Here is a 12,547-nt window from a genome sequence, read left to right as displayed (position 1 = left end):
CTGTGTTACATGAACTAATGTTTTTAACACACAGTTTAAGATTGCTAACATCAGGGACATTAAATACTATACCTAGACTAAATAAGTAACTCTTTTTGAGGTTTTACATGGATTTTTCAATAGAAAGTAAAAAAAAATTATATATCCATTCCTAGAAATATTTCTTAGTAATTACCATAGAGGATGATGTGGAAGACAATTTTTATGTTTTCTTCTTATGCAACAGGAATCAAAACTTTAAATTCTCACAGAAAATTTAACTAATCTGTTAATTTTTAACATGTTTTGAAATATAAGATTACTAAAACAATATATCTTTGAAGTGGAATAATATCTCTTATTAAAAATTAGTCAAAACATGACATAATAATATCTTAAAACATTTTCTTATTATATTTAAAAATAAATTTTTAGGTATTTTATAAGTACATCATTTAGGAAATGATGTCCACAATATAAGAATATCTTCTGAAAATGAATCTAAAAGAGATTAAGCACTATATTTAGTGAGAATAGTCTGTCATAGGCAATTGAACACAAACCAATTTAAATAAGATATTCCATAAATATGTTAAATAAATAAAAATCTGATGTAGAGCTCATACATTACATAAAAAGAAAAAATATGACACTTTCACTTTAATGAAGCTTAGACTTTTTATGAATTTTATACTTACACAAAATAAACTATCACTTAGATCTAAATTTTTAAGGATTTTCACTTATAAAGACTCAAAATTATAGGACTTTGAGAATCATCTGCCTTTTGACATAGATTTGAAAACTTCAAATAACTTTTAGTTTCAATTCTCTGGCAACAAGGGAATCATCACCACATGCTGAAGAAACAGTATTATTTAACTCCTCTCCTGGACACTTAAAGGAGCAGCCTACAATGTGGTTTGGGACAGCTGGCTCCCATGTGCCTTGGTTTCAGTATTTATCACTGGGGTAGATGAACCTCACCTTGAAATGTGGGCAGAATAGTCTCTTCACTCAGCGCACAGAAGGCTATGTGGCAGGGTTGAAGTCAATATTCACACTTGCCCTGTGAAATCTACTTGATTCAAAGTTTTCCCTTTGCGGTATTAGCAATGGTGAAGGATGATATTCAGCTCCATAACCAGTTGGAATTCATGAATTTCAAATTAAAATTTGAGTCTTCTATAGTAAAAAAAAAAAATCATATCTTCTCCATCTGGGGTTCATGGAGAGACTTCAGGGGACCAAGGGGCCAGGAACCAAGTTGAGACTGCGTGCTGTTCCATGTGTATGCACGTTTTTCTATGAAGCAGGCTCTTAACTTCTACACTTCTGTTGCATTCTCAAGAGGATATGTACACTATCTTTATATATTTATATATAAATATATAAAAAATATATTGTTATATATATACAAAGAATGTAAGAATCATTATGTTGAGAGAAAAGGAACTCCAAACTTCTGTCACATGTTTTAAAGAAGCCAGGAACAATTGACCTAAGTTTAAATTTTGTGTCAAAAAAAAATTGCTTTGTACAGGCTCTCTAAATAGTACTCAGAAATGCCGTGAGGCAATCAGGGAATTATCTTGAATATAGCAAGGGCGGCTGCAATGGTGCACATAGTGGCTGAGAGGAGCTACCCCACATCTGAGGTCAGGGGCGGTGACTGGGAGGAACAACTCCACATCCAAGGAGTGGTGCCTGTGCGGAATAGAGGAGCTATTCCATGTTCAAGGTCAGAAGGGGTGGCGATGAGAAGATACCCCTCTTCCAAGGTAAGGAGCAGTGGCTGCGCTTTGGTGGAGCAGCCGTGAAGAGATACGCCACGTCCAAGGTAAGAGAAACCCAAGTAGATGTTGCAAGAGGGCATCAGAGCACAGGCACACTGAAACCATACTCACAGAAAACTAGTCAATCTAATCACACTAAGACCATAGCCTTGTCTAACTCAATGAAACTAAGCCGTGCGCTGTGAGGCCACCCAAGATGGACCAGTCATGGTAGAAAGGTCTGACAGAATATGGTCCACTGGAGAAGGGAATGGCAAACCACTTCAATATTCTTGCCTTGAGAACTCCATGAACAGTATGAAAAGGCAAAATGATAGGATACTGAAAGAGGAACTCCCCAGGTCATTAGGTGCCCAGTATGCTATCGGAGATCAGAGTAGAAATAACTACAGAAAGAATGAGGGGAAGGAGCCAAAGCAGAAACAACACCCAGGTGTGGATGTGACTGGTGATAGAAGCAAGGTCTGATGCTGTAAAGTGCAATATTGCATAGGAACCTGGAATGTTAGGTCCATGAATCAAGGCAAATTGGAAGTGGTCAAACAGCAGATGGCAAGAGTGAACGTCGACATTCTAGGAATCAGCAAACTAAAATGGACTGGAATGGGTGAATTTAATTCAGATGACCATTATATCTATTACTGTGGGCAGGAATCCCTTAGAAGAAATGGAGTAGCCATCATGGTCAACAAAAGAGTCCAAAATGCAGTACTTGGATGCAATCTCAAAAATGACAGAATGATCTCTGTTCATTTCCAAGGCAAACAATTCAATATCACAGTAATCCAAGTCTATGCCCCAACCAGTAATGCTGAAGAAGCTGAAGTTGAATGGTTCTATGAAGACCTACAAGACCTTTTAGAACTAACACCCAAAAAAGATGTCCTTTTCATTACAGGGGACTGGAATGCAAAAGTAGGAAGTCAAGAAACATCTGGAGTAACAGGCAAATTTGGCCTTGGAATATTGAATGAAGCAAAGACTACTAGAGTTTTGCCAAGAAAAAGCACTGGTCATAGCAAACACCCTCTTCCAACAACACAAGAGAAGACTCTACACATGGAAATCACCAGATGGTCAACACCGAAATCAGATTGATTATATTCTTTGGGTCCAAAGATGGAGAAGCTCTATACAGTCAACAAAAACAAGACCAGGAGCTGACTTGGCTCACATCATGAACTCCTTATTGACAAATTCAGACTGAAATTGAAGAAAGTAAGGAAAACCACTAGACCATTCAGGTATGACCTAAATCAAATCCCTTATGATACAGCGGAAGTGACAAATAGATTTAAGGGCCTAGATCTCATAGGTAGAGTGCCTGATGAACTATGGAGGGAGGTTCCTCACATTGTACAGGAGACAGGGATCAAGACCATCCCCATGGAAAAGAAATGCAAAAAAGCAAAATGGCTGTCTGGGGAGGCCTTACAAATAGCTGTGAAAAGAAGAGAAGCAAAAAAGCAAAGAAAAAAGGAAAGATATAAGCATCTGAATTCAGTTCCAAAGAATAGCAAGAAGAGATAAGAAAGCCTTCCTCAGCGATCAATGCAAAGAAATAGAGGAAAACAACAGAATGGGAAAGACTAGAGATCTCTTCAAGAAAATCAGAGATACCAAGGGAACAGTTCATGCAAAGATGGGCTCGATAAAGGACAGAAATGGTATGGACCTAACAGAAGCAGAAGATATTAAGAAGAGGTGGCAGGAATACACAGAAGAACTGTACAAAATAGATCTTCACGATCAAGATCATCACGATGGCATGATCACTCACCTAGAGCCAGACGTCTTGGAATGTGAAGTCAAGTGTGCCTTAAAAAGCATCACCATGAACAAAGCTAGTGGAGGTGATGGAATTCCAGTGGAGCTATTTCAAATCCTGAAAGATGATGCTGTGAAAGTGCTGCACTCAATATGCCAGCAAATTTGGAAAACTCAGCAGTGGCCACAGGACTGGAAAAGGTTAGCTTTCATTCCAATCCCAAAGAAAAGCAATGCCAAAGAATGCTCAAACTACCGCACAATTGCACTCATCTCACATGCTAGTAAAGTAATGCTCAAAATTCTCGAAGCCAGGCTTCAGCAATACGTGAACCATGAACTTCGTGATGTTCAAGCTGGTTTTAGAAAAGGCAGAGGAACCAGAGATCAAATTGCTAACATCCACTGGATCATGGATAAAGGAAGAGAGTTCCAGAAAACATCTATTTCTGCTTTATTGACTATGCCAAAGCCTTTGACTGTGTGGATCATAATAAACTGGAAAATTCTGAGAGAGATGGGAATATCACAGCACCTGACCTGCCTCTTGAGAAAACTATATGCAGGTCAGGAAGCAACAGTTAGAACTGGACATGGAACAATGGACTGGTTGCAAATAGGAAAAGGAGTACGTCAAGGCTGTATATTGTCACCCTGCTTATTTAACTTATATGCAGAGTACATCATGCGAAACTCTGGGCTGGAAGAAGCACAAGCTGGAATCAAGATTGCCGGGAGAAATTCAATAACCTCAGATATGCAGATGACACCACCCTTATGGCAGAAAGTGAAGAGGAACTAAAAAGCCTCTTGATGAAAGTGAAAGAGGAGAATGAAAAAGTTGGCTTAAAGCTCAACATTCAGAAAACGAAGATCATGGCATCTGGTCCCATCACTTCATGGCAAATAGATGGAGCAACAGTGGAAACAGTGTCAGACTTTATTTTTTTGGGCTCTAAAATCACTGTAGATGGTGACTGCAGCCATGAAATTAAAAGACGCTTACTCCTTGGAAGGAAAGTTATGACCAACCTAGATAGCATATTCAAAAGCAGAGACATTACTTTGCCAACAAAGGTCCATCTAGTCAAGGCTATGGCTTTCCCAGTCGTCATGTATGGATGTGAGAGTTGGACTGTGAAGAAGGCTGGGGGCCAAAGAATTGATGGTTTTGAACTGTGGTGTTGGAGAAGACTCTTGAGAGTCCCTTGGACTGCAAGGAGATCCAACCAGTCCATTCTGAAGGAGATCAGCCCTGGGATTTCTTTGGAAGGAATGATGCTAAAGCTGAAACTCCAGTACTTTGGCCACCTCATGCGAAGAGTTGACTAATTGGAAAAGACTCTGATGCTGGGAGGGATTGGGGGCAGGAGGAGAAGGGGACAACAGAGGATGAGATGGCTGGATGGCATCACTGACTCCATGGACATGAGTCTGAGTGAACTCCGGGAGTTGGTGATGGACAGGGAGTCCTGGTGTGCTGCAATTCATGGGGTCTCAAGAAATCAGACACGACTGAGCGACTGAAATGAACTGAAATGGATGAACTGATACTGAGAAGACTATGCCTGAGTGTCTGAAATACATAATCAGAGGGAGGGGTAAAAGTTAGAAAGTGAAAATGTCATCAGCAACTATTTAGTAAGCATTATCTACCAGCCACTGAAGTAGGCATGTTACATATGTGAATATAGAGCGACCTCAAGCATCACTTGGCAGTTATCACCATTATTCTCAATAGACAGATTACAAAAGGAAACAAAAGTTAAGAATCTTGATGAAGTTAACACAAATAGCTTAAGAGGGAGATCTGAAGTCCTCACCAGGGTCTGACTAGACTGCAGTATTTCTGATATATCATGATTTTTTGTGTTTAAAATCTTAGCATTCTATAAGTAAAAAGTTTCAGGAATTTTGTTTTATTCACCAGTATGTAGGGTTAAGTTGGTACCTAGAACAAAATAGGAACTAATTGTGAAATGAATGCATCTAGCCCAAACTACCATTTAACAGAGAAAATATGAGAACAAGAGAGGGAAAATATCTTACTAAAGGCCACTCACCTAGTTAGTGGCAAAAGTAATGGAAGCCCAATATCCTGTATCCTAGATAAATATGTTGTCTACTGCATATGAGTGGTAAAGCCCATTCCAGAATACCTCTTTATCTTGGATCAGTACTGGCTCTCTGAAGTAGATGACATCTTCAAAATTATTCTATGTAATTGCACCCACTAAACACTCTATCTGTAACAAGTTTTCATTCTGTTCTTGAAAAGAATTTGTCCTTAATTATGATATAGTTTCCTTCATCTGGTATATTTTGCTAATGTTCTTATTTTGTCCTTGTGATCTATAAAGAATCATATAATTCTTCACATCCTTAAATTCACCTTCAGTATATGTCTAGCAAATAAAAGAGAACATGTCCCAAACTGACTCTTGCAATGCAATTTGTGCTGATCACAGAGTTCAGCTTTTGGTTTAAATTTTCAATTGCTCCAGCTGTATGGTTTATTCTGAATCCTGATAGAACTTTTTACCTCACTTTAAGCAGTCATCAAGCTTTATAACTATTCTTGTTTGTGTATACATTTAATCTTTCCTAAAACAGAACTTATATGTGATTTTATATCTTACCTACAGTAAATAACTCTTGTTAGATGCTCATGCCTTGCTAATAACTGGGCATTGCTCTGAATTAGTTGGGGCTTTGAGGTACTTCTAGTCCTGAAAAGTTATTTAGTAGCTACAATATTTATAGAAGTTCAATTTTCCCTCAACAATTACCAGGCTACTTCCTTGGTCCTTTTACATTTCCTCATATATCCTTAATTGATCTCTGTACAAATGTATATTTCTGATCATCTATTTATTAGGTAGAAAGTTAGGCCTGAGCCTAGCAGAAAAGGATGCAAGCAGATCTCTAAACCCCACCCCAGTCAGGGGCTAACAGGGCCCAAGAGAGCTCACAGATATCTACAAAATAACCACAGAGACTTTTCTAACTCTGGAACCTGCATCCTAGGTACACATGGGATACAAACTAACCATAGGGGCTTCTCCAACTCCAGTATGTGAGTCCTTGATACACAGCTGTGTCCCCAAGTGACCTTAGGCAGCCAGGAGCCCATTAAGGGCTCATAAACATTCAATACACACATACATCTGATTATAACAGACCGAATTATGGGAAAGACATGCTCAATAGAGCCTGTTGTTAGGTAACTTGCAACTGTCAAATCAAAATTGTCCGTCCAAGCCCCTTAGATGAATATGTAAAAGCCATATCTTGAAAACACTGTACCTCATCATTCCAGCACCAGTACCTTTCTTGCTTGGCCCACCTCTCGCTGAGGTAGTCTTTCCTTAGTAAACTTGTTTTTGTCATAGGTAGGACTTCAGATTCTTCTTGTATCCTTGCCAAGTACTAACGCCCACGAGGGAGGGCCCTCTTTGATGCTCCCAAATCCAGTAACATATTAATTCATTGGCCAACACTGATCTCAGCTCCCGGTTGTGTCTTTTAGTTGTGCTCAAGATTCTCTAGGCTGAGAAAATGGTTAATTTTGCTAAATATACCTCCTGACATCAATAAGATACAATTATCATCAACTTCTTATGAAATGAAAACAATATAAAACAAGGCCACATAGGCCCCAAGGAACTATATTTTCTGAGGTACAGATTACACTTTAAATTCTGAATTTTACTTTAAGATACTGTTTATCTCTACCTTTCAAAAATATGGAGAGAAACAGATATATATAAATATAATTGAAAAAAAAATTAGTTCTATTACAGTTACCTCAGGTTTTTCTCCCCTTTCTATGGGAAATATACTTGGCTTTAGCAAGAAGGACTGGAAGAGAAAAAAAATTGCATCTAATGTGTATGCCAGACACTGCTGAGGAAAATCATCCTACTTCATTTGTTTACCATGCTCTTTCAAAGTAAATTTCCTTCAGTTAAAGGGAGATTGTTAATGTCAGATCTTTCTATGTCTAACCAAAATATATCAAATATTGTTCAAAGAGCTGACTCACATTATGTCTGTGTATTGTACAAAGGGTGCATTAAATATAAGTTTTTAATAACCAAGAAATTACTGATAGACAATCCTTAAAAAGAAGCCATATAATGAATGTGGGATTAAGCCCTTAACAAGAGTCCTTGATACTTGCAGACATCCTGCAGCTCTCTGAATTCCCATCATGTTTTTAATCATAATTGCTTTCTTAGCACCCATCTGGGCTGCTATCAACAGAGGCCTATTACTTCCAGAAAAGAATAAATAGGGAGGCAAGTTAATTCTTCGGAAGCTCCAGTTCTGCCTTGGTGCAGATTTCTCCATAATAAAATAAAAGAAGGAAGCATTGAAAAAAAAAAAAGATTTAACTGAAGCAAGTACCCCTAAATAGATTATTTTCCACAAAGAATCAGTGGGTGCTAAATGTTCCCTTGTTGGCTATAAAATCACTGGGGGAGAAATAACAATTCCAGCAATCACAGCATTAGTTTAACCCTACGAACTTAGATACAAAGAAAAAATGAAAAATACTTTCAAAAGACCATCCTAAAGAAGGCCACACAATTAAGATGGTCATTAGTGGGAGGTTTCCAGCTTCTTTGCTTTTGCTCTGGAAGGGGCTCCATAGGGTCTATGATTACCCTTCAAAGCATAACAATATGTGTTTCTGTTCATGGATTTGGGGGTTTGAATATGTTATTAAAAGAGTCGCTGTAGTTTCATCACTTCTAGTATCTCCTGGGGCATTGTATACAGCTGCATTCAAAGAAAATGAACTGTTTTAAACTTGATCATATTCGTCCCTTGGGCTCATCTGATTACAAAATTGCCCAATGAGCTGTTACAGTATTTTCAACTAATTAAGTAACACATATATTGGGATTTCTTTCTTCTTCTTTTTTTTTTTTTTTTGCCTTTATAGTATATGTTTCACCTGTCTCTAACAGTGTGAACGTCTCAGTGTTTATTGTGCTGCCAAAACACTCAAACCACATCCCTAAAATACATCTTTTCTCACATCCCTCTTCATGTCATGGAGATGAATAGTGCACATTTGTTTTGCCATTTTATTGATTCTTAATCAGAGCCATTAAAGAGCAAATCTATTCAATCCAGGAACTCTGAGAGCTACATTTGACTACCAGATCATGCAATTTCCTAAATCAGTGGGTGACAATTCAAGAGTCCTTTGGGACATAGTTACTACACTGAAGCAAGGAAACAGAGACACATCTTCAGTAAAAGAAACTGTCACATAGAGGAAGAAGTGAATCCTTCAGAATGTGTATTTTTGCCATGTTGCAAATTTCTCTTTGAAATCAAGGAATGATGGATTAAAAAAAAAAAAAAAAGCCATTCAATGCTGCTGAGAGAGGGTTCCATGCAGCACTGTTTTGGGATCCCAGCTTAACTCGAAAGGAAATTTTTGCAGTGTCTAGAATCCTTGATATACTACAAATGAAGGAAGAATATGTCCTCAAATTCCTTGTAGCAGGAACCCATCAGGTGGCACCAATCTGGACTTCCAAATTGGACAGTACATCTACAAAAGGAAAAGCAATGGCATCCACATCAGAAAAACTTAGTTCCCAAGACCTAAGATCATGACATCTGGTACCATCACTTCATAGATGGGGTAAAAATAGAAACAGTTACAGACTTTATTTCCATGGGCTCCAAAATCACTGTGGACAGTGACTGCAGCCATAAAATTAAAAGATACTTGCTCTTTGGAAAAGCTATGACAAACCTAGACAGTGTATTAAAAAGAAAGGACATCACTTTGCTGATAAAGGTCCATATTGTCAAAGCTATGGTTTTTTCCAGTAGTCATGTACCAGTGTGAGAGTTGGACCATAAAGAAATCTGAGTGCCAAAGAACTGATGTTTTTGAGCTGTGGTGCTGGAAAAGACTCTTAAGAGTCCCTTGGTCAGCAAGGAGATCAAACTAATTAATCTTAAAGGAAATCAGCCCTGAATATTGATTGGAAAGACTGAATGCTGAAGCTGAAGCTCCAATACTTTGGCCACCTGATGTGAAGAGCCAACTCATTTGAAAAGACCCTGATGCTGAGAAAGACTGAGGGCAGAAGGAGAAGGTAGTGAGAGGATGAGATGGCTGGATGGCATCATTGGTTCAATGAACATGAGTTTGAGCAAACTCTGGGAGGTGGTAAAGGACAGGGAAGCCAGTGTGCTTCAGTCCCTAGGATCGCAAAGAGTCAGACACGACAGAGAGACTGAACAGCAATCACATCATAAATCTGAAGAGAACCTGGGAGAAGCTTCTTCCAGCAGCTGTGTCATTGTTGCCATTGAGAACAGCTGATATTAGAGTCTTACCCTCCAGGAATGTTGGCTAGCGAGTTGTACTGAAGTTGGCTGCTGTGTCTGGAGCCACTCCTACTAGTGACTGCTTCACTCCTGGAAGCTTTACTAAGCTGGATCCAGGCAGCTATTGCTCTGTGTAACACAGACTCTCCTCTTTGTTATGTGGATGTTGCTATCTGAGCAAGAGCAAGGGAAATCACTCAATGGATCTGATGTGCAGGATGCTGGCTTAGGAAGTTCTGCACACACATGGCACCATGTCCCCCTGAGCAACCTTGAGAGGTCTTGCCTGATATTTGCTTCCAGGGATAGTAAAGAGATTTTTAAAAAGGCTTGTGACCAAGGAGGAAGGTCAGGGCAAATGGACCAGTCCAGCTTCTGAGTTTGCTACTACTCAATCTGAGGTTGCAGACTAAAGACACAAAGGAGTCCTCTGTGTCTATCCAACAGTTTCCTACTAAAGATGGTGATGGGGCTTCCCTGGTGACCCAAATGGTAAAGAATCTGCCTGTAATGCGGGAGACTGGGTTCTATCCCTGGGTCAAGAAGATCCCCTGGAGAAGGAAATGGCAACCCACTTAAGTATTCTTGCCTGGAGAATCCCCATGGACAGAGGAGCCTGGTGAGCTACAGTCCGTGGGGTCAAAAAGAGTCAGGCACCACTGAGTGGCTCACACACACACACACAAAGATGGTGGTACTCAGTCTACCACCAAAGGCTCATGGGCAGCTCCCACTGCTCAGGCCACTGAATGGCTAAGAGCAACCCCTAGTAGTTTTAATGTGCTCCTTAATCTTAAGAATTAAGGGTGGGGGGAATTAACCAGTTTCTTTGAAAAAAATGATTCAGCAATACAAGTGTTATCGATAGAATGTGTACCCCTAAAAGGCATGTATTGAAGCCTTTCCCCTCAGTGTATTGGAGACAAGGTCCTTAGGGAGATAAGTAAGGCTAGATGAGGTGGATCCTGATCCCACAGGACTGGTGTCCTTAGCAGAAGAAAAAGACGCACTACAACTTGTACCTTTTTCCCTCAAGAGCTAAGGGAAGAAGCCATGTGAGGACCCAGAAGGGGGCAGCTGCATGCCAAGAAAAGCACTTTCTTCAAAAACCAACTCTGATCCTGCTTGCACTTCTGACCTCCAAACTGTGAGAAGATTAATTTCTGTGGTTTAAGTCATCCTAGTCTGTGGTGTTTTTTTTAATGACAGTCCTAGCAAAGTAGTACAGTGAGCTCTAAAGAAATTATTCTATAGGAGAGCAAGGACAGTTTTCCTAACTTAAAAAGAAATAGTTTGTTGTTTAGTTGCTCAGTCCTGTCAGACTCTTTTGCGACTCCATGGAGCCCTCCAGGCTCCTTTGTCCATGGGATTTCCCCGGCAAGAACACTGGAGTGGGTTGCCATTTCCTTCTCCAAGGGATCTTCCTGACCCAAGGATCGAACCACTGAGCCACCAAGGAAATCCCATATAATTCAAAATAAGTGAGTAAAAGTACAGTTTAGTTCAGTTCAGTCACTCAGTTGTGTCCACCTCTTTGCCACTCCATGAGTCACAGCACGCCAAGCCTCCCTGTCCATCACCAACTCCCAGAGTCTATGCAAACTCATGTCCATTGAGTCAGTGATGCCATCCAGCCATCTCATCCTCGGTCGTCCCCTTCTCCTCCTGCCCCCAATCCCTCCCAGCATCAGAGTCTTTTCCGATGAGTCAACTCTTCACATGATGTGGCCAAAGTATTGGAGTTTCAGCTTCAGCATCACTCCTTCCAATGAACACCCAGGACTGACTTCCTTTAGGATGGACTGGTTGGACCTCCCTGCAGTTCAAGGGACTCTCAGGAGTCTTCTCCAACACCACAGTTCAAAAGCATCAATTCTTTGGTGCTCGGCTTTCTTCACAGTCCAACTCTCACATTCATACATGATCACTGGAAAAACCATAGCCTTGACTAGACGAACCCTTGTTGGCAAAGTAATGTCTCTGCTTTTTAATATGCTGTCTACGTTGGTCTATAACTTTCCTTCCAAGGAGGAAGCGTCTTTTAATTTCATGGCTGCAATCACCCTCTGCAATTATTTTGGAGCCCCCCAAAATAAAGTCTGACACTGTTTCCACTGTTTCCCCATCTATTTCCCATGAAGTGATGGGACCAGATGCCATGATCTTAGTTTTCTAAATGTTGAGCTTTAAGCCAACTTTTTCACTCTCCTCTTCCACTTTCATCAAGAGGCTTTTTAGTTCTGTACAGAAAATGCCAAAAAAGCTATATTCTTGCCAGGATAATCATAAGAACAAAATGCTATAAATCACTGTCTGTTTTCATTCAAATCTGTAGTAGAATCAAAGGACTGTACTAGTCATATGTCACAGAGCTTCTCAGAATCCAGCATACTTCCATGTTGTCTCTTAATGACCTATATATGACACCATCCTTTTTGATAGTGGACTTTGAGATGCTGCAGTGAAATGCCTAAAGATGGCATAAAAGCTCATAATACATTGTGGGGCTGAAGGCCTGTGCCTGAGAGGTCACAATCCATCCAAATGCAGTAGATAGTCAGTTCATGTTACTTGGAACAGTGCTGTCTTCAATGGCTTATCACATGCCTGAGTGGATTTTTATTAAATTAATAGAACACGAT

General features: G+C 39.8%; 1 pseudogene; it reads left to right on the top strand.

Moving 5' to 3' along the window:
• The window catches only part of LOC128052287 (40S ribosomal protein SA-like), a 40,774-nt pseudogene extending 30,560 nt beyond the window's left edge, over nt 1-10,214 (top strand).
• The last annotated feature ends 2,333 nt before the right edge of the window (nt 10,215-12,547 follow it).

This window comes from Budorcas taxicolor, chromosome 1, assembly GCF_023091745.1.
Source record: "Budorcas taxicolor isolate Tak-1 chromosome 1, Takin1.1, whole genome shotgun sequence".
Classification (NCBI taxonomy): Eukaryota; Metazoa; Chordata; class Mammalia; order Artiodactyla; family Bovidae; genus Budorcas; species Budorcas taxicolor.
The sequence above is the reverse complement of the archived record's forward strand: the minus strand, read 5'-3'. Positions and strand labels throughout refer to the sequence as shown.